General features: G+C 44.3%; 1 protein-coding gene and 1 long non-coding RNA gene across 22 annotated transcripts in view; one reads left to right on the top strand and one right to left on the bottom strand.

The window, feature by feature from the left end:
- RBFOX2 (RNA binding fox-1 homolog 2) overlaps positions 1-24,974 on the bottom strand; it is a 287,044-nt gene that overhangs the window by 223,712 nt on the left and 38,358 nt on the right. Inside the window, exon 1 of one of the 21 annotated variants that reach the window (XM_045466999.1) lies at positions 19,850-19,933. The exons of the other annotated variants lie outside the window; for them this stretch is intronic. The gene's annotated coding sequence lies outside the window, so the exon portion shown is untranslated. Of the gene's footprint in view, positions 1-19,849; positions 19,934-24,974 lie in introns of those variants that run through there. 21 annotated transcript variants of the gene reach the window in all.
- LOC123592084 lies at positions 7,061-8,522 on the top strand. The gene is made up of 2 exons (XR_006709580.1): positions 7,061-7,763; positions 8,368-8,522. It is a non-coding gene; the product is annotated as an uncharacterized LOC123592084 (long non-coding RNA).

Raw genomic sequence — 24,974 nt, forward strand, 5'->3', positions numbered from 1 at the left:
TCTGCAGGGGCGCCTGGGTGGCTCAGTCGGTAAACGTCCGTCTGACTTCGGCTCAGGTCATGATCTCACGGTTTGTGAGTTCGAGCCCCGAGTCGGGCTCTGTGCTGAAAGCTCGGAGCCTGGAGCCTGCTTCGGATTCTGGGTCTCCCTCTCTCTGCCCCTCCCCTACTCACACTCGGTCTCTGTCTCTCAAAAATGAGTAAGTGTTTAAAAAAATTTTAATAAAAATAAGCCCGTGAAGCCCATGTTCACTGCAGCATTATTTATAATAGCCAAGACAAAGAAATAATCTAAGTACCTACTGACACATGAATGGACAAAGAAAGTGTGTATATATACAATGGAATATTATTCAGTCATAAAAAGAAGGAAATCCTGCTGTTTGTGACAACATGAATGGACCTTGAGGGCATTAAGCTAAGTGAAATAAGTTGGACAGAGAAAGACAAATCACATATAATCTCACTTACATGTGAAACCAGAAGTGGGGTGGAGGAGAAGCAAACTGTTACATACAGAGAACAGACTGGTTGCCAGAAGTGGGGTATGGGGAGTGGGCAAAATGGGTGAAGGTGGTCAAAAGGCACAAACTTCCAGTTATAAAATAAATAACACATTAGAATGTAATATACAGCATAGGGAAAATAGTTAATAATACTGTACTGTATATCTGAAAGTTGCTGAGAGTAGATCTGTTTGTTTTTAAGTTTATTTAAGTAAACCATACCCAATGTGGGGCTCAAATTCATGACCCCGAGACCAAGAGTCACAGGCTCCACCAACTAAGCCAGCCTGGTATCCCACTAAGAGAACAGATCTTAAAAGTTCTCACTTGGGGCACCTGAGTGGCTCAGTCGGTTGAGCGTCCGACTTCAGCTCAGGTCATGTACTCACAGTTCGTGAGTTCGAGCCCCGCGTCAGGCTCTGGGCTGACAGCTCAGAGCATGGAGCCCGCTTCAGATTCTGTGTCTCCCTCTGTCTGCCCTCCGCTGCTTGCACTCTGTCTCTCGCATTGTCTCAAAAATAAATGAACATTAAAAATTTCTCACTCATCACATAAATAAATTTTCAAAAAAGGGTAGGGAGAGGGGGGTTGTTTGGGTGGCTCAGTTGGTTAAGCATCAGACCCCTGATTTCGGCTCAGGTCATGATCTCACTGTTCATGAGTTCAAGCCCCACACTGGGCTCTGCACTGATATTGCAGAACCTGCGTGGGATTCTCTCTCCCTCTTTCTCTGCCCCTCCCACTCTCTCTCTTTCTCTCTAAAAATAAACATATAAACTTAAAAAAAAAAGTTCTCACAAGAAAAAAAAAGGCATAACTATATATGGTCATGGATGTTAAACAGACTTACTGCGGTGGCCATTTCACAATATACACAGGTACTGAATCATTAGGCTGTCCACTTGAAGCTAATATAATATTATACATCAACTATATCTCAATTATAAAAAAAAAAAAAGGTCCAAATGAGGTGCATTCTTCTGAAAATGACCCTTGTAGTGGCTGAGAAACCTTAATGGAGAGGTTCTTCTGTCTACAGAGCAAAATCCAAATTTCCTTCCCTATGAAGCAATTTCCTTATTCGTCTCAGAGAACTGGTTTGAGAACTCATCGGAGCAGTGTATTCACCAATTTCCCTTTCCCACTGATGTCTGAAACTTACCGTGAATATGGGACAAGCAAGCTGAGATGAACAAAAGAATTTTCATGGCCCACACAGCAGCCCTAACACGAAATGCCTAAATGTAGGTGCACACCCACATTCTACCAGCTTTGACGGGCAAAGGATCCGCATGCATATGAGGGAAAAGCTATCTACAGCTGCAGCAATCCCTGAACAAAAGTCGAATCTAATGTTTAAGCAAACCTTTTAGTGAAGTGACTATACATACACAGAAATGGCTAATGGGCCGTGAATTTCCTCAAAGAGAACCCACCCAGGTGACCAGCATCTAGGCAACAAACTACCACCACTCTAGAAGCCCCTCTCACGCATTTGCAAAGTCACTCCCATCAGCCACAACAATGACTGTAATTAACACCATAGATTTACTCTGCCTCTTTCTGAACTTTGTATAAATGGAGTCAATCACACGTCACATATACTCTCTTGTGCTGGCTTCTTTCAGCCCACATTATATTTGTCAAACGGATCCATCTGTCGAGTACAGCAATGGTTCCATCCATTGTCATCACTGTAAAGCTCTCTATTGCATAAATGTATCATCATTTATTGAAAAACATTTCAGTAATATTGAAAGGCACTTGTGTTATTTCCAGCCTGAGGCTATTACTGAAAAAGCTGCTCTGTATATTCTTGTACGTGTCTTTTGGTGCACATTTGTACGCATTTCTGTTGGGTATAAAACGAGTGGGATTGCCAGCTACTGGTTCAGCTTTGGCACATATTGCCAAATGCCAGTTCTCCAAAGTTGTACCAATTTACATTCCCACTAGCAGTACATGAATGCTCCTAATGCTGAACAACCTCACTAATGCTTGGAGATGTCCGCGTTTTTCATCTTAACCGTTCTGGAGTTAGTATAGTAGCATCTCACTGTGGTTATTTGCTTTACTCTGATGGTTAATAACACTGACTACTTTTTGGGCACTTGGATATGATCTTTCGTGAAGTACCTATTCAAATCTTCTGCGCATTTTTTTTACTGGGTTGTTCTAAGCCTGACTGATAAAGATTTCTTTTGTATATTGATTTGTAGGAGTTATTTATATATTCTGGATACTGGCCAGATACCTATATTGCAAATATCTTTTCCTGAATTCTGAGGTTTGCCTTTTTACTCTTTTTTTTTTTTTTTAACTTTTTTTTTTTTTCAACGTTTATTTATTTTTGGGACAGAGAGAGACAGAGCATGAACGGGGGAGGGGCAGAGAGAGAGGGAGACACAGAATCGGAAACAGGCTCCAGGCTCTGAGCCATCAGCCCAGAGCCCGACGCGGGGCTCGAACTCACGGAGCGCGAGATCGTGACCTGGCTGAAGTCGGACGCTTAACCGACTGCGCCACCCAGGCGCCCCACCTTTTTACTCTCTTAATGGTGTCTTTTAATGAATACGTATTCCTAACTTTAATGTAGACAAGCTATCACTTTTTCCCTTTATAGACAGTATTTATGTCCTGGTTCAAGTACAGAATATCATGAAGATATATTCTCGCAGTTTTCCTCCAGAAACTTTTAATAAAGTAGCATCTGAAATGTGTATTTTTTGAAATTCCCAGGCACATCATGTATGTGTATATAAACAAGGGAGGTTTTCTTCCACCAAACAGATCAACCAACTCAAACAATCTATGAATGAAGCAAGATCACACTAAATTAAATTCATTAAGCCCTCCTACTGCCCAGGACTGAGTCGGGTGCTATAGGAGATAAAAACGGTATGTGAGATCCCTGTCCTAAGTGAATGACACTCAAATATAAGCTGGGAGGATTTTGACATCGGAGCTCAAAAATAATAAATCATCTTCCACCATCCTGAGCTCTCCAAGCAAATTTCTATTTCAATAAGGAACAGCAGGACAAAGGCATTACATTATTACCGCTACTGCTTCTTCAATACACACACCTAAAAACCACATCATTTACCAATTTTCCTAAGAGTACACCTAAGATCTTAATAAGATAACAGCTACAAATTCAGTATTTTATAGCCTAACTACCTAAAAGAGACAGCTGAGTCTGGAAATTATGCAATTTCTCCTGAAATAAAAAAAAATCTCATCCTAGCTAGAGAAGAGTAGAGCAGAGAAGGAAAAAAATACATATGTATACACACAAATTCTCACACACCCACCCAAACATACATTTTTTTTTTCCCTCAATGTTTTCCAAATTTCTTACCCATAATTACTTATCCTTTTCTTCCTGCTCTTGGAGAGAAAGGTTACCTTTAAAAAACAAAAAGAGGGGCACCTGGGTGGCTCAGACGGTTAAGTGTCTGACCTGGGCTCAGGTCATGACCTCGGGGTTTGTGAGTTTGAGCCCTGCGCCGGGCTCTGTGCGGGACAGAGCCTGAAGCCTGCTACGGATTCTGTGACTCCTTCTCTCTCTGTCCCCTCCCCCGCTTGTGCTCTGTCTCTGTCTTTCAACAAATAAACAAACATTTAAAAAAATTTTCTTTTTAAACAAAAAGAAGTAGAATAAAAAGAGTCTCAGTGAGTTAGGAATCAAATATATATGACCGCTTTATGAGAGGTAAATTTAGGAAGGTCGATTCTGGGATGAGAAGTTGAAGGGGTTAAAGTAAAGAATAGTGATTAAACCAATTCAGATGAGCAGAGAGTTTTTAAACCAGAGTCATCGAGTTTTCTTTATTCTATTTTGTAACGAGCCTCAAAATAGAATTGTGCTACTCTTCTAAACATGTAGAGCAGGAGGGAAAAGAACAAGTCTGCTCATTTTAGAGGTCAAAGTAGACCAGATGCTTCACAGGCTGGGCTTCTAGGCCTTAAGCATATTTTCTGAAATAATGCAAAATCCATCAGCCGAACTTAAGGGATGACCTCAAGTTAAAATAGTTTACTACCTTGTTTACAAGATAAAAAAAAAAGAAATCTATGAGATTAAAATTCTTTTATCCAGAAAATTTTCAGTCATTCCTCTGACCCAAAATAATAGGCAAAGGCTTGACCAGCCAAGAACTAAGCTCTTTAACAAGAACCACAATTTCCCATGGTATTCATTCATTCAACCAACTTTTATGTTCTGTATATTTAACTATGGTCCCATAATCTAGGGACCACGTATACAGTGTGGAAAACCAACACAGTCCCTGCCCTCGTGAAGTTTAGTCAAATAGCAGACAAAAACATTGTACCACATAAAAAAGTAGTTCTAAATCATGGTAAATGTCAAAGAAAATTGGGTGAATGTACTTTAGGTTAAAGAAGGCCTCCCTCAGAAGATGACTTCTAACCACTGGAAAAACAACGAAAGGAGTCTTCCTGGTGATTCCAACTAAAGATGTCTGTCTGGTTGATTCACCTCTAGCAATTCCAACTCACTCTTCCAATTTCTAAGGCCGCCTCTACCTCCAATCTATCCCTGCATTCTGAATGCTGCCTCGGCTCAAGCAAATCAAGAGTTCATGGTATGGCCTCCCTGAACTAGAAACTACAACTGAGGGCCTCTCTCAGAACAGGGCTGACAGCAAAAGTGCCTCCCAAAGACAGCAAAGAGCTGCTAAGGTGGAGCGGAGGTCTCTAGAGGGCCTCCTGTCCTCTCCTTCCACCCTGCCTTCGAGGATGAGCGAAGGCGTCCAAATCAGAACCTCTGCCTTTCTACCATTTCACAAGTGGCTCTTGTACAACTGCATGGGAATCTATAATTATCCCAATAAAAATTTCCATTTTAAAGAAAGCAACTTTTGGAGGCTCAAAGCCTCTCTATAAACAGGCATTATAATTAAATGGTTCACCTCCTTCCTCTCTCCGGTATCAGCTTTTATATGTCTGAGGCAGAAAATCAGCACGCCTAAAAAGGGAAGTTGACAGTAAGTTTTACATGATCTTTACAAAAGCTTAACCACTACATTCCCCTTAGAAAAGAAATTCTTTTTCGGAGAAGAGTTTAGGACTTCTATGGAACTCAGAGTGTGAGAGCACATATACCACCTTTGGATCCAGAATATAATGGGTTGAAGCCGTCTATGACACTGGCTGTGTGACACTGGGCCAGTGCAGTTTCCTCCTCTGCAAACCAGATTAAGGCCACCACACCACAAATTAAGGGAGGTAATGGAGGAGTCTGATACTTGGCCAATAATAGCCACTCAAAAGACAAACAAACACACCTTAGCTGCCTTCCCTTCCTGCCTAAAGGGGGATTTTAAAAAATAAAGTGAAGAAGGAAGACACTACTGGTTAACTGAGAACATTATTACAAGCAGCTGATGGTTAAAAACATCAGGTAATTCTCTATTAGCTTCAATGTCATATTGCTAAGGCTCACTCATAAGAAGGGTAACTGTGTGACCTAGCTTAAGAAATCCCAATTTTAGGGGCTCCTGGGTGGCTCAGTCGGTTAAGCGTCCGACTCTGGCTCAGGCCATGACCTCACAGTTAGTTCATGGGTTCAGGCCCCATATCAGGCTCTGTGCTGACAGCACGGAGCCTGGAGCCAGCTTCAGATTTTGTGTCTCCCTCTCTCTCTCGCCCCTCCCCTGCTCACACTCTGTCTCTCTTTCTCAAAAATAAATAAACTTTGAAAGAAAAAATTTTTTTAAATCCCAACTTTAAACACTCATCCATTATTCCCACTAACATCACATTATCCCAGAAATTCATATTATTTCCATTTCCAAACTGTACCTCCCAGACAACCTCACTATCTAGAAACAGCATAAAGAGGTGCCTGGGCGGCTCACTCGGTTAAGCATCTGACTTCGGCTCAGGTCATGATCTCCCAGGTCATGGGTTTGAGCCCCACACTGGGCTCTGTGCTGATGGCTCGGAGCCTGGAGCCGGCTTCAGATTCTGTGTCTCCCTCACTCTCTGTCCCTCCCCCACTCGCACTCTGTCTCTCTGTCTCAAAACTAAATAAACATTAAAAAAAAAAAAAAAAAGACTAGAAACAGCATAAAAATTTTTCATTGGACAATATATTGCACACATTTGTTTCGGCGGGAAAAGTGCGATCACCATACTTACACGAGGGCAAAGAGGACACTGAAAAGTACAGACAGGTCAGCAAAACAAACCTATGTCGCTGGGAACTTTATGCCTATATAGTATTTGTCCATATTCTATCTGAATAAATTCGCATTTATGCAACCACATGAATACAATAGCCAAATGGATCAGAATAAAACTACAGGGATCCAGACAAAACCCCGGGACCACATTCTACAACCATCAGCTAGATCCAAAAGACTGAGATTCAAACACCAAGCATACCCTCAGTCTAAGAGGCATCTGTGCCAAAACAAAAGATCAAATTTAGGTATAAAATATATCCCTGGTAGAGTCTGGAAGGCCCGTAAGAACAATTCATTGTCCCTGCAGCAGAACGTCACCGAAAATCCTTTCTTACACTCAGCAGAGCACCTGCAACAGCTGAGAAGCTGGCCAAATTCAACAGCCATCAGGGCACAGAAGGCATGCTACCTTGGCAACAAGGCTGGGCTCGGAGTGCAAAACACCTTTCTATTCCTACTGGGTTGAAAATCACTGCCAAACCCGCCCTTTAACCAGAAAGGGCCAGTGATAACTCAGTTTATAATGTGAACAAACCATCTACCTGCAGTGTTCTGAACCTTTTGGAAAGAATGCAGGATTGTGAGGAAAGGAGGGGAGAAAATGAACGAATGAATGAATCAATGAATCAATGAATAGTGGCTTGGTCTTCCAAATCTGCTTCACATTCTCATATTCCCAATACCCATTTCCCGCAAATACGTCCCGGGTCCAGGAAGAAAGTCTTTCAGCATCTGCCTTTAATTTGGCCCTTCTACCCTCCTCCTTCCTCCCCCCTCCTTTTCTCCTCTCCCCTCCTCCCAGCTCTTATCCCACAAGGAATAGGGAGGAACGAAACACACACACACACACACACACACACACACACACACACACACACACACACGGCTCCCTGTGAACAAATGGAGAAGAGATCAGAGAGGAAAGGAGAAGGGAATGCGGAGGTGCACCAAGCAGGAGGAAAGGGCAGTTCGCACAACGGGGCACAAAGAGAAGCCAAGATGGCTGTCCCCGAGCTCCAGCAGGCAGGGCTGTTTCTGATTAGGTGAGTACAATCGCAGGGCTGCACAGGAAGCGCTCGGGGGGCCCTCTTGGTCTGCCCCATCCCAAACACACTGAAAACCTTTGTACTGTAGCAGGCCCATCTGGAATCAGTTAGGACCAAGCTCCTAGCAGGCCTTGCCTTTAAAAACAAAATGAAATGAAAACTCCCTAAAACCACTGAGCTGAGCTTTTCCCGCCCGCAACTTTCTCATCCCTTCCCCCCATATCACCCTTCGGAGCACATTTCTCCATCTCCCATTCGGAGGTCCCCTCAAACAAAAGAGTCATAAAGCATTCAGAGAGCTAGCATCCTCCCCGGGCCCAGGAACCCCCAGAAAATTACAGCGTTCGTGTAACTGAGATACCTCTTTACACAATTCTGGGATTTTTTTTTTTTTAATGTTATTTTTAGGAATTCAAAGTGGCCTACTTTTTTCTGCATTGAACGAAGCGGATCCTTTATGAAACTTTTTTGTTCTGTTCTGTCTTCTACATCATGCAAAGCGTAGAAAGACAAACTCTGGGATAATTCTCCTAGGATTCAAAAGGGACAACGTTTTCCTACTCACATTCCTAAGTTAAATTGCCAATATTTGCTTCTGCAGGAATCTGATTTTCACCGAAGCTTTCTACAAAAACCAAGACTTAAGACTTCTCCAGTAGTGTGGTAAATGCCTAGAGCTAAGATCTGGGAGACCAAGAGAACAGTCTTGATGGCCATGAAGTAGCCACGTGGCTAGGAATAAATCATGTAACCTTTCTGGGTCTCTGTTTTTCACTGGCAAAACATGGTGGGGGGGGGGGGCAGGGGGTATGGCAGACTCAGTAAGATTACTCCCAGCACCACTGCCCCCTCCAATTCCACACACCTAACAAAAATAAGCCTACGTCCACGCCTAGCCATCGGCTTCACCTAGGAGTCAGCACTTGAAGGCAATTTTCTTATTGCCCGCAAAGACCGTACAGAAAGGTGTTGGGTGTGTGATGGCCCATGGAGAATGGGCAGGGCCTGCCAGCTAGCACACTTCTATAAGCCACGTTCCCTGTGCTCCTATTGCCTGGCGACATCATAACCACGGCAGGGGGTAAAACGGCAAAGGCAAGTACCAGACTGGTCATCTGGGCCCGGCAACCTGGTATCAGAGACATATGGCACAGAGACCGGGAGAGTTCAATCCACAAATAAACCACCGAAATACAACTCTGTTCTTTGTGCTCAGAAGCGTCTTCTTTATTTAACTGATCTCAACCAATATTTATTGAATCTACCAAGAAGGCTAGATTCTCTGGGGAAAAGAAAGAAAGAAAGGAAAGAAAGGAAGGAAGGAAGGAAGGAAGAATCAGAAAGTACCCTATACTCAGGAAATGTCTCATCTATTGGAGAGACACAGAGCAGTTCAAATTTGAAGGCTGGCATTGTAAACCACCTGAATTTATCACAGGGCTCCATAAATGTTAAGTAAGTTTACATCTACAGAGCTTCGAGAAGCAGATCTACGCAAATCACCCCCAGCCTAGGCTGTCCCCAGCACAGGAGCTCTGCAAGCCACCACAACTGGCTGTACCTATGGAACAAATTCTTGACCGGAGGCTGGGTTGCAGGGATTAAGAACCAGCTGAGCAAGTAAAAGGTTTGCGACTAGAACTGTTGCCTGTCCCCAGCCTTGCCTTGGGCCACACCCGCAGCCACAACCAGAAGGGCAGGAATTCACTCCCCGCACATGTAAGGTTTCTGGCAAGAGGCGCACACCGTGGGGTAGCTGCCTTTATCTCAGGTCGGGTTTCCTCCAGAACTAAAACTGGTCAAGCAGGGGTCTGGTTCTTAGAGGGCCTGTTGTGTCATTTCACATGTTAGAAGTGGAGAGACAAATAATCCTATAAAACTGAGCCGGCTCTGCCTAGTCTCCCATCCGGGTTAGGGCTTCTCCCACACCACTGCATGGCGTGTCCCATGTGGGGAAGCTCCCTAAAAACATGCCCCTTCAGTGAGTTACACCTCCCCCCTCCCTAAACTGGCAAGACTTCAAAGGCATTCAGAGAGAAGTAAGAGTCTCCCACATGGGGTTCCAGAATCAGCCAAGCTGAACTGTAGGAGGCGCATCGGAGGCACCCGGCCCGCTCCCTGAACACTAATACATTTCAAATTCGGCCCAGAGAACTTGGCAGCTCGGCTGGCTCGCAGACCAGCTTTAAACACAACTGGACCGGGCAGGATTCTTCATGGCAAACAGCAGTGGAGGGGGCCAATCAAAACTCCTGGCCCTGCCAAAGAACTGCAGGCTTTTCCTTAAAGGGAAAATGCTTCAAGGTACGTGTTCCTGTGTGTGTGGTTGTGAGCAGAGAAAAGGAGTATTTTTGGAATTTCTACCTCCAGTTAACTTTACTCGTATCAATTACTTTTCCCGTATTTGTCCCCCTCTACACCACCAGCATCGCCGCGGGGAGTAACGAAAAGCAAGTCAGGACTCAACAGAAAGACGACCACAATCCGGACACTACATTTGACCAAAGGAGGCACGGGACGCCTCCTCATTTTAGGAGAGAACCCGGACTCACCCTTACAGCTGCCACTGGAGGGCAAAGTTTGGAGACTTCTCCCGAAGATTCCTTCCCTAGATCCTCGCCTTTCCCTACTGCCTTATTCCCTTTCTCTGACCCAGTCCCCCCTGTCATTCGGAGCTCTGAGTCAGCCGAAATGCTCCAGCAAACTGCACGCTGATTCAAGGATTTCAAAACCAGAGAAAGCGTGGGACGGGGAGGGCTTCTCTAACAACCTGCAGCAATTCTGTTCTTCTTAAGCTTCCAATCCATCATGGAATGGTACTTTTGTAAAATGCAAGAAAAAGAATCACTAGGGGTAAAAAAAAAAAAAAAAAAAAAAAGGAAATTTTTTTTTTTTTTATTTTTTTTTTTTCAACGTTTATTTTATTTTTGGGACAGAGAGAGACAGAGCATGAATGGGGGAGGGGCAGCGAGAGAGGGAGACACAGAATCGGAAACAGGCTCCAGGCTCTGAGCCATCAGCCCAGAGCCTGACGCGGGGCTCGAACTCACGGACCGCGAGATCGTGACCTGGCTGAAGTCGGACGCTTAACCGACTGCGCCACCCAGGCGCCCCAAAAAAAGGAAATTTTAAGAAACAAAGACATACAAAATACAAGTCCAAACTTGTTATTATTAGGTTCGATACTCATAAAATTTCTCTATCAAATTGCTACAAAGTTTCTCAACGCTCACAAGCAATTTCTATACCTCTCTTGTAATGAGTGAACTGGTAAGAAACCACGTGGGAGAATGCTGGTCTACAGAGGGCACCATGATTAGTCCCAGGGCAGTGAGAACAGACCAAGCTTTGGTGCCACCCAGGCCTAGAGATGAATCCCAGCTCAATCACTTAACTAGTTATGACTCTGGACATGTTATTTAATTTCTCGGACTCTCAATAAAACAGGAATGTAGTATCACCAAACACTCTTGCAAGGTTATGGAAGGATCAGGAAAATGTAATGCCAAGGAGCCCAGCACAGTGCCTGAATCAGACTAGGTATCCAATAAAAATAACTATGTTTATCACATTTTCCCAGAGATTTCCTTTCATCATTCTCTTTTAATCCAAAGGCAATTCCAGGGCACCTGGGTGGCTCAGTCGGTTGAGCATCCGACTTCGGATCAGGTCACAGCCTCACGGTTCAGTTCGTGAGTTCCAGCTCCGCTTCGGGCTCTGTGCTGACAGCTCAGAGCCCGGAGCCTGCTTCAGATTCTGTGTCTCCACCCCTCTCTGCCCCTCCCCTGCTCATGCTCTGTCTCTCAATAATAATAAATAAACATTAAAAAAGTGTTATTGGGGCGCCTGGGTGGCGCAGTCGGTTAAGCGTCCGACTTCAGCCAGGTCACGATCTCGCGGTCCGTGAGTTCGAGCCCCGCGTCAAGCTCTGGGCTGATGGCTCAGAGCCTGGAGCCTGTTTCCGATTCTGTGTCTCCCTCTCTCTCTGCCCCTCCCCCGTTCATGCTCTGTCTCTCTCTGTCCCAAAAATAAATAAACGTTGAAAAAAAAAAATTTTTTTAAAAAGTGTTATTATACAAAGGCAATTCCAATTCCAGTAAATCTTAACCTTGAGAGTTAGTATTTTCATAGCGAATTATAACAGCAAAAGCCAGATCTATGATCTCTTACTCTCCTTAGTATCCTTTCCCCTTTGGTGTCAGAACCAAACATTCTTGTGCCAAAAAATGCATTCCTATTTGATTTCTAGTGTTTTCTGTTTAACTCAAAATACATTCCAATTGGAGGTATAGTCAAACTCTTTCTTACCAATCTAACCACCAATTCTGCTGTAAACCCAGTTTTGCTATATTATACTAAATATTGAGACCACACAGGAAGAATGATTTTTTTTTTTAACGTTTATTTATTTTTGAGACAGAGAGAGACAGAGCATGAACGGGGGAAGGTCAGAGAGAGAGGGAGACACGGAATCTGAAAGAGGCTCCAGGCTCTGAGCTGTCGGCACGGAGCCCGATGCGGGGCTCGAACTCACGGACCGCTAGATCATGACCTGAGCTGAAGTCGGATGCTTAACCGACTGAGCCACCCAGGCGCCCCAGGAAGAATGATTATAAATTATGTAGAAGACACGCATAATGACAAAACCCTGTCACCCCAGCCTGGTCTGAACTCTAGTTTCTTAGGCGCTGAGGCCCTCCTTTACAACTGTTCTTAAAAACCTTAATTTAAGTCCCAGCTCTGCCACTTCACAGTCCCCATAATCTTCAGAAAGCCACATTCCCTTGCTGAGCCTCTCTCTTCCCTGCCCAGTGAAGCTCCCCATTTGACTTTACCTAGGTTCAACTCTTCCTTTCTTTCTTTCTTTCTTTCCTTCCTTCCTTCCCCCTCTCCTTCTATTCATTCATTCATTCATTCATTTATAGCATGCACACAAGAAGGGAAAGGACAGAGAAAGAAGGGGAGAAAATCCCAAGCAGGCTCCGTGCTCAGTGCAGAGCCCAACGCACATGGCTCTATAATACAACCTCGAGATCCACAACAAGAGCCGATATCAAGAGGTAGATGCTCTACCAACAGAGCCACCCAGGTGCCCCTAGGTTCAACAGTTTCAACACAATCCATGCCAAAGCCCCCTGGCTCCTCTTGTCCTCCTTGTCTTTCTAGCTTGGACAATTCTAGCAGCCATTCTCTCACCAAAGGCCCTGGCCACTACTATCACCCCTCTTATTTTTCAGTCTGTCCTTCCTTTCTTTCCTCAACAAGTACCCTCAGTAAGTCACTGGGAGGAGGCAGTTAATGCCACCGGATCCTCCGGGATCTCCACCTCCCCCCTCAAGCCTACATTCATCCTCTTACAAAGATTTCTCCTGGTATTCACAGCATTAAGGCTATATGGAAAACCCTGAAGAATCCAGGCCAACCTTTCTACACACTAAAGAAGCTATATTTGCAATGTAAAATTACAGAAATGGGAAAAGATATTTGCAAACACCTAACTGATAAAGGACTGGTAACAAGAATACATAAAGAACTCTCAAAACTCATTAGGGCAACAAATAACCTGATTTTTACAATGAGCAAAAGGTTTAACAGACCCGTCATCAAAGAGATATGGATGGCAAATATGCAAATGAAAAGCTGCTCAACACCATTAATATTTAGGGAAATAATCATGAAAACCGGTAAGAGATACCATTACAAACCTATTGGAATCATTTAAGATTTTTTTTTTTTTTTTTTTTTTTTTTAATTGACAAAACCCGGTAGTGGAAAGGCTGTGGAGCAACCGGAACTGCCTCATACATTCGGTGCTGCCGGGAATGCAAAACTGGTAAGCCTTTTGGGAAACACTTGGGCAGTTTCTTCTCTTCTCTTCCCTTCCCTTCTCTTCCCTCCCCTCCCATTTCTTTCTTTCTTTTTTTAAGTAGGCTTCATGCCCAACACAGAGCCCAATGCTGGCTCAAGACCTGAGATTAAGACCTGAGCTGAGATCAAGAGTTGGACGCTGAACCGACTGAGCCACCCTGGTGCTCCGAAGTTTCTTAAACAAGCTTAAGATAGGACCAGCAACCCTGCCCCTAGGTATCTACCCAAAAGAAATGAAGATAAATGTCCACACAAAAACCACATACACAGAAATATTTATTGGAACTTTATTCATGATTGAATTAAGCTGAAAACCCAGTGACCATCAACTGGTGAATGGAAAAATAAATTGTGGCACATGCATCGATAAAGAACTACCAATAATAAAAAGGAACAAATCACTAATATGTAAAATGGGACGGATGAATCTCAAAAGAACACAAAGTGGAAGAAGCTAGACTCAAAAAGCTACACAGTAATTCCATCTATATGACCTTTTAGAAAAGGCAAAACACCATAGGAATAGAAATCAGATAAGTGACTGCCAGCAGCTGGGGATGGGAAGAAGGCTTGACTAGATGGGGACCCAAGGGAACTCTTTATGGTAACGAAGTATTCTGTGTCTTGACTGTGACAGTCATTACATGACTGTTACATGAATTTTGTCAAAATTCCCAGATACGCATATTTCAAAGGATGAACTTTACTGCATGTAAACTATACTTTGATAAAGAAACAAAAAAACATAAAAGTCTCCCTCAAAAAATAACAGCCTTCTCCTTTCATCATAAAGGAGTTAGCTGAAGATGCAGGTGGGCCAGAGGACGAGGAATTATAAAGAGGCACAGGCCAGCAGGCCCAGAGCCTACGGTCACAGAGTGTTTCAGGGAGCTGAAGGACTACGATGAGGCAGGGAGGCCATCTCAAAAGCCAGGTCAGAGGGCCCAGTGACTGAGGATTCCAAGCCATGAGGAGTGGGGTACAAAGGTGGGAGAGACAACCTCCATGGCTGGAAAACTGGTTACACTGAGCAGATAAGTAAAATGAAATAAATAAATGTACTGAGGATAAGAGGAGCCCAGTTTTTCCCTACTTGAGAATATAGCTGCAAAACTGGAAAGAGGTTAGCTGGACTTAAGATGGGCTTATCAATATACGAACTCTGGCTTTATGATACAACACTCATGATTTTACAGTATAAAATCTATAATATACACACATATATATTCACACACATACAAACATCATATATATATATATATATATATATATATATATATGTATATATATATATATCTGCACACACATATAGGAATAGAGAAATAGTTACAGATGTATGCATATATGCTATGTGAGTGTACATATATAAATATATTTTCTGACTCTGCTGAGAGAGCCTAGAGGCAGTGACACCCCAGCAACGATGTGTATACCTCAGCACCCAGATTTTGGTTTCTAATTACCATCCTCCATTTAAAAGAAGCAGGGCTCCTTGGAAATGGCTGATTCCAAGGCTAGAGCAGGAAAAAAAGCAAGATAAGCCTGGAAAATCTCGTGTCAAGAAATGTCCCATGAATGACAGGGTCAAGCCAACAGGACAAAGGAGCCAGCATAAAGCAGGTCCCACGGGCTAAACTGAGGACAGCTGAAGGATCAGAATATAGAATTACAACCTATTACAACCTACTGAACAAAACAGGATACATGAGTCTCTGCTGACAGAAATAAACAAACAAATGAGAAGGGAAAATTCTTCTTTAAAATTTTTTTTTAATGTTTTTATTTATTTTTGAGACAGAGAGAGACAGAACATAAGCAGGGGAGGGGCAGAGAGTGGGGGAGACACAGAATCTGAAGCAGGCTTCAGGCTCTGAGCTGTCAGCACAGAGCTTGACGCAGGGCTCAAACTCACGGACCGCGAGATCATGACCTGAGCTGAAGTCAGACACTTAACTGACTGAGCCACCCAGGTGCCCCAGGAAAATTCTTCTTTAGAGTGGAATGTCAACTAATAAATACAGACAGAGAATCACCATTTGGCAACTATCACAGAAGTGGCTGGTCCAGGAAGGAGTTGTCACAGCTAAGGCTGTGAGCCTGAGGTCCGGTGAGGACCACTTTCCTGATTTGGAGAGCATATTCCGGCTATAGAAGACAGTCTTATTAGGGGGAATATGCGCTGGAGTGTTTCACAGTGAAGGGATATCACATCCACAGCTTGCTCTCAAAACTCGAAAAATAATAACAGAGAGGGGTGCCTGGGTGGCTCAGTCAGGTAGGCATCCAGCTCTTGATTTCAGCTCAGGTCATGATCTCCCGGTTTGTGGGACTGAGCCCCGCATCAGGCTCCACATTGATAGCACAGAGCCTGCTTGGGATTCTCTCTCCTCCCTCTGCCCCTCCCTTACTCATGTTCACTCGTGCTCACTCTCTTCCTCAAAATAAATAAACTAAAAAAATAATGGTAAATAGTATGCATGTATACACACACACGAAGACAGTGGACAGTGGAGCAAACGCAATAAAATACTAACTGGGAGATCTGAGTAAAAAGAATATAGGCCTTTTTAAAGTTTTTCTCTTTTGGGGAGTTTTGGTTTTGGTTTTTTTCAGTTGTTGTTCGGGCAACTTTTCTCTAATTGTGAAGTTATTTCAAAATAAATGAAAAATTAATAGCCCTCCAATGCCAGGAAGTATGCAGGGCACGACAGAGTTTACCTTCACAAAAAAGCTGGTCCTGAAGCTCAGAAAAGTGAAAACCTGGCCCCAAGTCCTCCAGCTAACAAGTGCTGGCCCCACCCTGAGGTCTGCCAAACTTGAAGGCCTTCAAACTCTGCTACGGCACCACGCCACCTTGTTCCCCAAACGGGTGACCGCTGTTTGCAGAGGGACAGGCCAACGTGTGTGCTGACCACTGAGGATGTAAAAAGAATCAGACCAGCCCTGCCCTCGAGGAATTCGGTCTGATAGAGATAGCCAGCCTTGTAAAGTAATAAAGAATTACAGGTGCCACGGTTGGCCTTCTTGCGTGGGGAATGTTAGCCCTCACTCTGTCCTAAGTTCTGTCTGACCCCTTAGAAGGTCATACTTTGCGACGGACAGGACAAATAGACCAGTGGCTACAATGGGATGCGTTTAGGTCATGGAAGTGAAAGGTCTGTGTCTCATGAACATATGAACACACACACACACACACACACACACACACACACACACACTCCTCCAAGGGCTGAACAGCCCTAAAGAAAAAAAACGAGGCGTGGGTAATCCCAGTATATTTGAGGAGTCTCAAACTATTCTTCTCCTTAGGTTTGCATCATCCACAGAGGTAGTCTAAATTTTGTTTAAAGGGGTCCTTTTCTCAAGTAGTGACTGCGGTGAGATTAGAACTGTTTGGCCCAGTTTTGACTTTGGACTACTGCCAGAAATCATACTCTTAATTTCTAGTGGTTTTCTACTCAAAGCAGAAAAACAACTATTATGTATGAAAAACAGCAAAAGTCTGAAGCTCTACCAAAGCACCAAGAATCAGGTTTACTAGGCTCCCTGCTTCGATGACTCTGAAAGCCAAATTTACTCCCAGAGGAAGTGGGTTTTACCATCAATTATGTGTAAATTAAGTGGTTTTCTTCTAGTTATAAACCAACTGGGGACAGAGGGGATACTGTGCCTCCTGGTGTTCTCCTAAGTTTTGCAAGTAGCTCAGGTTCAGACCGTACATCATTTAAGTGAGGGGAAGGAGGAGGGGACGGGCTACACGGCGGTAACACAAGAGTAGGCATGATAATCACTGCCTTCAGAACACATAATTTGGCAAGGGAGACACATAAACAAAAAGAGTGTTACAGAACATCATCGAAAGAACACCTTCCAGATAGGAGTGGGAAGGGGAAAGTTTCCTTGAAAGGGGAACACCATTTAGCCGAGATCGAAGTAACGAGACATAATTAACCCAAATTTGCCAGGTTTGTGTACTCATGTGTGTTTTACTTGGTGGAAGATTTCCTGAGCAGGCAGGTGAAAACCATACAAGGAAAGATATGTCCGAAGGCAAAGAGGGGAAAGAAATAGCAAGTGATTCTATGTTGCTGGGACAGAAATACCAGGAAAGAACCCTGTGAAAGGCCTTCAGAAATGGAATAATAAATGTTTCATTGTCACAACAACTCCGTGGCCGTCGTTAGGAGCTCCAGTTCACTGATGAGAAAGGTGGCCTGGACAAGGTCATGCCACACAGAAATGGCAGGTCGGCCATCAAACCCATCCTCCTCCTTTTTCATCCCCCTCAGTTTTACCCAGAACAGGACTAGTTCCTCAGATTCCCGAATCACCTTTTCCCTGGATATGCCAACCCTTGCAATTTAACACTTTCAAAATCCAAGCGCTCTCCAAAGTTCATTTTAGCTCCATTTAGAAGCCGGTTCCTCGCTAAAATCTGGTTGTACTCGTGTGTTCACCAATGTGGATTTCAACAACAACAACAACCACAATTTCCCCTTATGCTGCAGGGGCCCCAAAAGTTGAAGGCAGCGCTAAGAAGACAGCCCACACAGAAGTCGTCGTCCGCCCTGTAATGCACAACACATCAGCATCTACTTTAGCTGGCAGCAGGAAGAGACAGAAGTTAGGACCCCACAATTATCCCTGTAGAGCACCACGCGAAAGGAAATGCAGGCGTAAGAGCTACAATAATGGCAACACAAATAGCCATCTGTGCTTATAGCCGGTCATGCCGAGAGCTTTTAAACACCCACATCCCTAATGCCTCCCTCTCCCCCCATGCAGGTGGGCCCATTCCTTTCCATTCTTTTCCAACCCACATAATTTCAAAGGAATAGACAATCCACTGCCAGGAGTGGGGAGCAAAGAAAGCTGCTGTAATTTTTTTTTAATGTTTATTATTTTTGAGAGAGACAGAGACAGAGACAGAGACAGAGAGAGCACAAGCAGGGAAGGGGCCCAGAAGGGGAGACACAGAATCAGAAGCAGGCTCCAGGCTCTGAGCTGTCAGCACAGAGCCCGACACGGCGCTCGAACTCACAAACTGTGAGATCATGATCTGAGCTGTAGTCGACCGCCCAACCGACTGAGCCACCCAAGCGCCCCAAAAGCTGCTGTACTTTTGCACATAAAAAGACCGCTAAGGGAGGGCCCTAACTCCCCACCCTGTGTTCTATCCATTAAACCAGTATTTCCCTATTTCTTCTACTGTCTAAACACGCAGTGACGTCACTCCTATTACATCTCCCAGGCCCGGTTCCCTGCCACCCACCCTGCCCCGGCTGGATTCGGTACCCTCTGCCCCATCTCAGCATTCACTCACGCTCTCAATGCACATCCCACATTACATCTCTGCTTGGTGTCAGTCACCTCCCCCTCTATACTGAGCTCCCAAAGACAGGGAATGTCTCTCTGCCTCCTTCCACACCCTCAACAGCCAACACAGTGCTAGGCATGCAGGCTCTGAATGAAGGGTCACGCGGCGCATACGAGAACTGCAGAACGAAACGGGAAGTGGGCAGTGGAAAAGGAAATGGTTGGACAGTAATCTGAGGTCTGAAGATCCAGGATATCTAAAGAGAAATCATGGTACGGTCTCTACACTGGACCAATATTTTGAGTGCAACATTTACATAAGAAAATCACCCTTTAGGGTCACCTGGGTGGCTCAGTCAGTTAAGCGTCTGACTTCAGCCCAGGTCATGATCTCACAGTTCGTGGGTTCGAGCCCCACGTCGGGCTCTGTGCTGACAGCTCAGAGCCTTAAGCCTGCTTCAGATTCTGTGCATCCCTCTCTCTCTCTCTGCCCCTCCCCAACTAGTGCTCTGTCTCTGTCTCTCAAAAACTAAAATTAAAATGTTAAGAAAGAAAGAAAGAAAGAAAGAAAGAAAGAAAGAAAATCACCCTTTAACAGTCGGTAATAGATTCGCAACAACAGGAAAAGCTACCAATCCCACGGGATAAACAACAACAACAACTAACCATAATCATCAGTGCCACGTCCCCTGAAGCAGTACAGTATCGAGAACAGCCTGCACGACCACCACAGCCCTCCCCCCTCCCAGCGCCGGTTCTCAACACAAACAGCTCTTCAGGGCTCCTTTTTTTGATTTCTGTCTTTCGGGGGAAACTTTTTTGCCTCCCGCTCCCCCTGCCCTTTCCCCTCTCCACTCTCCCAACAAGCTACCAGAGAAAACAACGAATATGTGCAGTACCCAAGAATCTTCAGAAGACACATCTCCCCAGTTCTCCTCAGTTTATCCTGAGAGCCGCTGGCAAGAAGGGCTGGCGGTTTGTTCCCAATTACAGACTTCGTCTGGGGACGAATGGAGCCAGGAAGTCCTCAGCGAGGCGCTGGGAACAATGGGAGATCTCAAAAACATACTTTGGTAACACACTCCCCCACTGGCCTGCAGCCCTGCAACTGCCAGGCTTCTAGCAGGCTCTTCCTGGACTCTAACCCAGCAGCCAATTCCGCCGCTGGGGACATCCACTCTCCCCTCTTCCTTTCCAGGTACGCTTGTCAAAACCCAACAGAACCTGACAGAAAGGTAAGCTGGGGAAAGGGTCTGGTAAGGTCCTGGGAGCGTTTCGAATTAAACCCTGAGCTGTACTTTTTCCTGGTTTTTCTTTTCTACGGAAGCGCAAACCACAGAACTGCTGCGAAGAGGTGCTGATTTTTGCTAAGATTTTATTTGCAATCACTGTAATGAGATGTCAAAGCTGAAAGGAACCTCGGGAAAAAACTCATCGGGTCCCCACGTTTCACAGATGGAGAAATGCCCAGAGAAAAACTGCCTAACTGCGGTTACACAAAGGAATTCCCTAGAATGTCACATCCTAAATGGCAAGAGCTACACCTAATCCATCTCCAGAGTCCCAACACTGTGCTCCGTGCTTCCTAAACGGTTGCTGAACTGAACTAAAATGAACACAAGTAACTAGTGGGAAATCTAGGGCTGTAACCCACAATGTTGTACTTCAAGAACAGTGTTTTTCCGGGGGCGTCTCGGCGGGGGGGTGGGCTCAGTCGGTTGAGCGTCTGACTCTTGCTCTCGGCTCAGGCTGTGATCTCGCGTGGTTCGTGGGGTCGAGCCTACGTCGGGCTCTGTGCTGACAGCGTGGAGCCTACTTTGGATTCTCTGTCCCTCTCGCTGCCCCCTCCCTGCTCTCATGCTTGCACATGCGCACTCTCCCTGTCTCGCTCAAAATAAATAAACTTTTAAAAAAAAAAAGGTGTCCTTCCTTTCTAGATGACTAGAAAGCTGGAATCTCTGGATAATTCATACGTACAGCAGACCCCATGGAATTCAGACACTCTCCCTCAAAGAACTAGGTACACATCCTTTATCCACACCACCTATAACATTTCCAACCCCTTTATGTTCCAACTGATTTAAAAATCATACGTCTCTAAACTGATTTCCTAAAATACTCCTTCTCCTCCACTCAGAAAATATTTTTAATACAATTTTTTGTATCGTTTAATATTTTTGAGAGAGAGAGAGAAAGGGAGGGAGGCATGGAGGGAGGGAGGAGAGGCAGACACAGAATCCAAAGCAGGCTCAAGTCTCCAAGCGGGCAGCACAGAGCCCGACATGGGGCTCGAACTCACAAACAGTTGAGATCATGACCTGAGCTAAAGTCAGATGCTTAACCGACTGAGCCACCCAGGCGCTCCCACTCAGAAAATCTGTTAATAATTCTCTTTACTTTCTTTTTTTCCCAAGTTTTCATTTAAATTCCAGTTAGTTAACACGCAGTGTAGTATTCGTTTCAGGTGCAGAATTTAGTGATCCATCACTTCCAAACAACACCCAGTGCTCGTCACAAGTGCCCTCCTTCATCCCCATCACCTATGTAACCCTTCCCCCACCCACCTCCCATCTGGTGACCATCAGTGTTCTTTACGGGTAAAAGTCTGTTCCTTGGTTTGCCTCTCTTTTCCCCCCACCATGTTCACTTGTTTTGTTTCTCAAATTCTACATATGAGTGAAATCATATACGTTTTTCTCTAATCTTCAATTACTTTCTTAATGACTGTCCCCTTTGATTCCCTCCTTATACTTCAACTTACCCCAAACTACAACAACTACCTCCCTTCCTCTGTGCCCCCACTGAAGTCAATGGTTCTCAACCTTGGCCATGTACTGGAATCAGCTGGGGAAGTTTTAAACAATATGAATTCCTGGGTCCTACTCCAAGAGTTCCTGATCTAACTGGCCAAGACGGGGTATGGCCAAGGAATGAAATTTTTAAAAGTTCCCCAGGTGATTCTAATGTACAGCTCACTAATGTTGCCATACACGCTCAGAAATTCACTATGTGGTCCATTATATACCCAAAATATAATCTGTTGTTCTGGATTTGCAAGCGAAGGCACATTAGAACCACACCCTTGACTCACATCTGTCATGTAATACTACTTTAGTAAATATGCCGATAAAGCTCTACAAATCACTAATGATAATGAATGGCCAGTATCCCACTAAAAGACTGTAGAGGAGGGGGAAAAGCTGTACTGGAGTCTTTTGACTCAGAAACACATTTAGTTTATAATTTTTGTTTTTGTTTTTTTACCAAGGACCCAAGTCCTTCAAGTCCAGATGGTCTTTCTGTTACCAAAAATAACTTTTTGTGGGGCACCTGGCTGGCTCAGTCGACAGAATGTGAGACTCTTGATCTCAGGGTTGTGAGTTCAAGCCCCACATTGGGCATGGAGCCTACACTTAAAAAAAGAACCTGAACAAAAAGAGCTTTTTGTGGCCAATCCCCAAAGAAGCATAAGAACATACCATGTATTTTCATGCCTCAGTTCATACCAATATTTCTGTCTGGAACAACCTTCCCCTATCTGCATGGAAAACTCCTATTCATCCTTCAAAGCCCAGTTCTATCTATTGCCTGGTTTAGTCATTCATTCCCCAAAACCAGAAATCTACTCAGTGTCAGGAATTGTTCCAGGCAATGGAGATACAACATTGTACTAGATATAGTCACTGGTCTCACAGTGCTTACATTCTACTTGGGAAGCCAGATAGTAAACAAGAAGGCAAATTAAAATAAATCCAGATGGCGGCTAAGTGACATGAAGAAGATAAAGCAACACAACATGACAGAGTAGGGGTGGGGAGTAGTAACTTTCCCCAAAGGCAGACTTATTTGATCTTTTAAGACTGAATCAAGAACAGGGAGCTTTCCTGTATTCCTTTTACATTCCCAGCATTTACTCTTAGTACCTACACAATGAATATTCTAAATGAATAAAAACATAAGGGGAAGGAAAAATGTAAAAGTAAAAAAAAAAAAAAAAAAAAAAAAAAAAACCTGTAGAAATAATCATCATAATCAACTTCAACTAAGAGTCAAGAAGCAGAGCACCTGGGTGGCTCAGTGGGCTAAGCGTCCGACTTCAGCTCCAGTCATGATCTTGCGGTCTATGAGCTCAAGGCCTGCATCAGGCTCTGTGCTGATGGCTCAGAGCCTGGGGCCTGCTTTGGATTCTGTGTCTCCCTCTTTCTCTCTGCCCCTCCTCTGATCACGCTCGCTCGCTCTCTCTCTCAAAAATAAATAGATTTTTTTTTTTTTAATTTTTAATTGAAAAAAAAAAAAGAGTCAAGAAGCATGAATCCTCACCTAAATTTTTCCCACTACCTACAAGATCTGGGGCAAATCTCTTCCTCTCATCTGTAAAATGAGTAGACTGGATTAGACTGGAATTATAATGCTCACCAGAGGCAAATAAAAAGTGAAGCACACAAGCAGAGACTGTATAGGACTAGAGTGAACAGGCACTCCTAAGAGGAACAGCCACTATGCAGCTCCCAGAGTGTACCCCGCAGGAATGTGGGCCCACTGGTGACTCGAAAAGCCAGAAATCTGGATTTCATGTGTGTTCTCCCAGTGCTTAAATATTAAATCCACATGCCTTCAAAATATTGTCTAAGCCAAACAAAACCCCATGTATAAGGGCCAGACCACACATCTCTGGTTTGCAACCTCTGCACTAGACCATTCTAAACCGTTCTGGTCTTGACAGGGCTCTACAAGGAGATATCTTCCTAAAGAAAAACACTGAAGAAGACACAATAAGACTGGAGAACAAAAAGAGAAAAGAACAGTCCCCCAGTCTCTCTCCCCAGTGTTCCAATCAGATCACAAAAGACTCTTTTTTTTTCCCCCCCCCAATATTTATACAGAGGGAGACACAGAATCCAAAGCAGGCTCCAGACTGAGCTGTCAGCACAGAGCCCGATGCAGGGCTCCAACCCAGGAACCGGAAGATAGGACCTGAGCTGAAGTCAGACGCTCAACTGACTGAGCCACCCAGGTGACCTGCAGACTCTTCATAATTCATCAGACAGTAAATTCTCGTTGCCCGGAAAGAATATTTTGTGTGTTGGACAATAAAAAGACCCATCCCAGCCTCTCCTTTAGAGCAGTAAGTCTGCTGTATTTTTAGTGATCTGGAGTGAACCGTTGTGCTTTTGCCCACGTGTGCTCAATAAATATTCCTATCCTAGGCAATCAGGAATGCTTCAACAGAAGCACAACTCACACGCACGCACACACACACACCCCACAAAGCAAGGAAATCAATTATGCTGAAGACTGGCAAGATGCCCCAAAGACACAGCAGGAATGTGATATGAACAGCAGGATGAGGAAGGAGAATGAATAATTCAGACTCCCTGATTCACTTAACAAAGTTCTGTCAAGCACAAGCTGAGACCCACGGTCTGAAAAGGCAACCTGAGCTCACCAAACGGAAAGCCTACCCCGAGGGTGGGACAGGGAAGAAATGACAGACCTGCCCCTAGAATAAGTCAAGTTATTTTTCTGAAAGCCAATGCATCATTGAAAACCAAAGTTGACAACAGATGATGTTTTCTTGTCATTCGCGCAGGGAAAAGAGCATATTTTATTTATGCCCACCCTCTTTAAGAAGGCCTCCGTTAGACTAGAAAGCCAAAGTAAAGAAGATAACAGGAAAGGCAAAACAGAAAGCATCAGCCAGAACACACAGACATTCTCCCGGCCCCTACTGTCCTATCCCCCTTCTGAGGTTGAGGAAAGTTACCAACACCACCTTTAAACTAGCAATGGTGAGCCATTTACCAACTATTTGTCAACTGCTTAACCTAAGTGAAGAAATGAGATCCAGATCTCATTTAGTTAAGAAGACAGATCATCTATCCTGAATATTAATCAGTCCTCATAAGCCGTTTGTTGGAAACGAGGGTTTTGTATACACATATATTTAAAAAAAAAAAGAGAGAGAGAGAGAGAAAGCTGCTACACAAATGGCCCAGGGGAGAAAAACAAAGGCAAAGAGCCCAA

The sequence above is a fragment of the Leopardus geoffroyi genome, chromosome B4 (assembly GCF_018350155.1).
Source record: "Leopardus geoffroyi isolate Oge1 chromosome B4, O.geoffroyi_Oge1_pat1.0, whole genome shotgun sequence".
NCBI classification, from domain to species: domain Eukaryota; kingdom Metazoa; phylum Chordata; class Mammalia; order Carnivora; family Felidae; genus Leopardus; species Leopardus geoffroyi.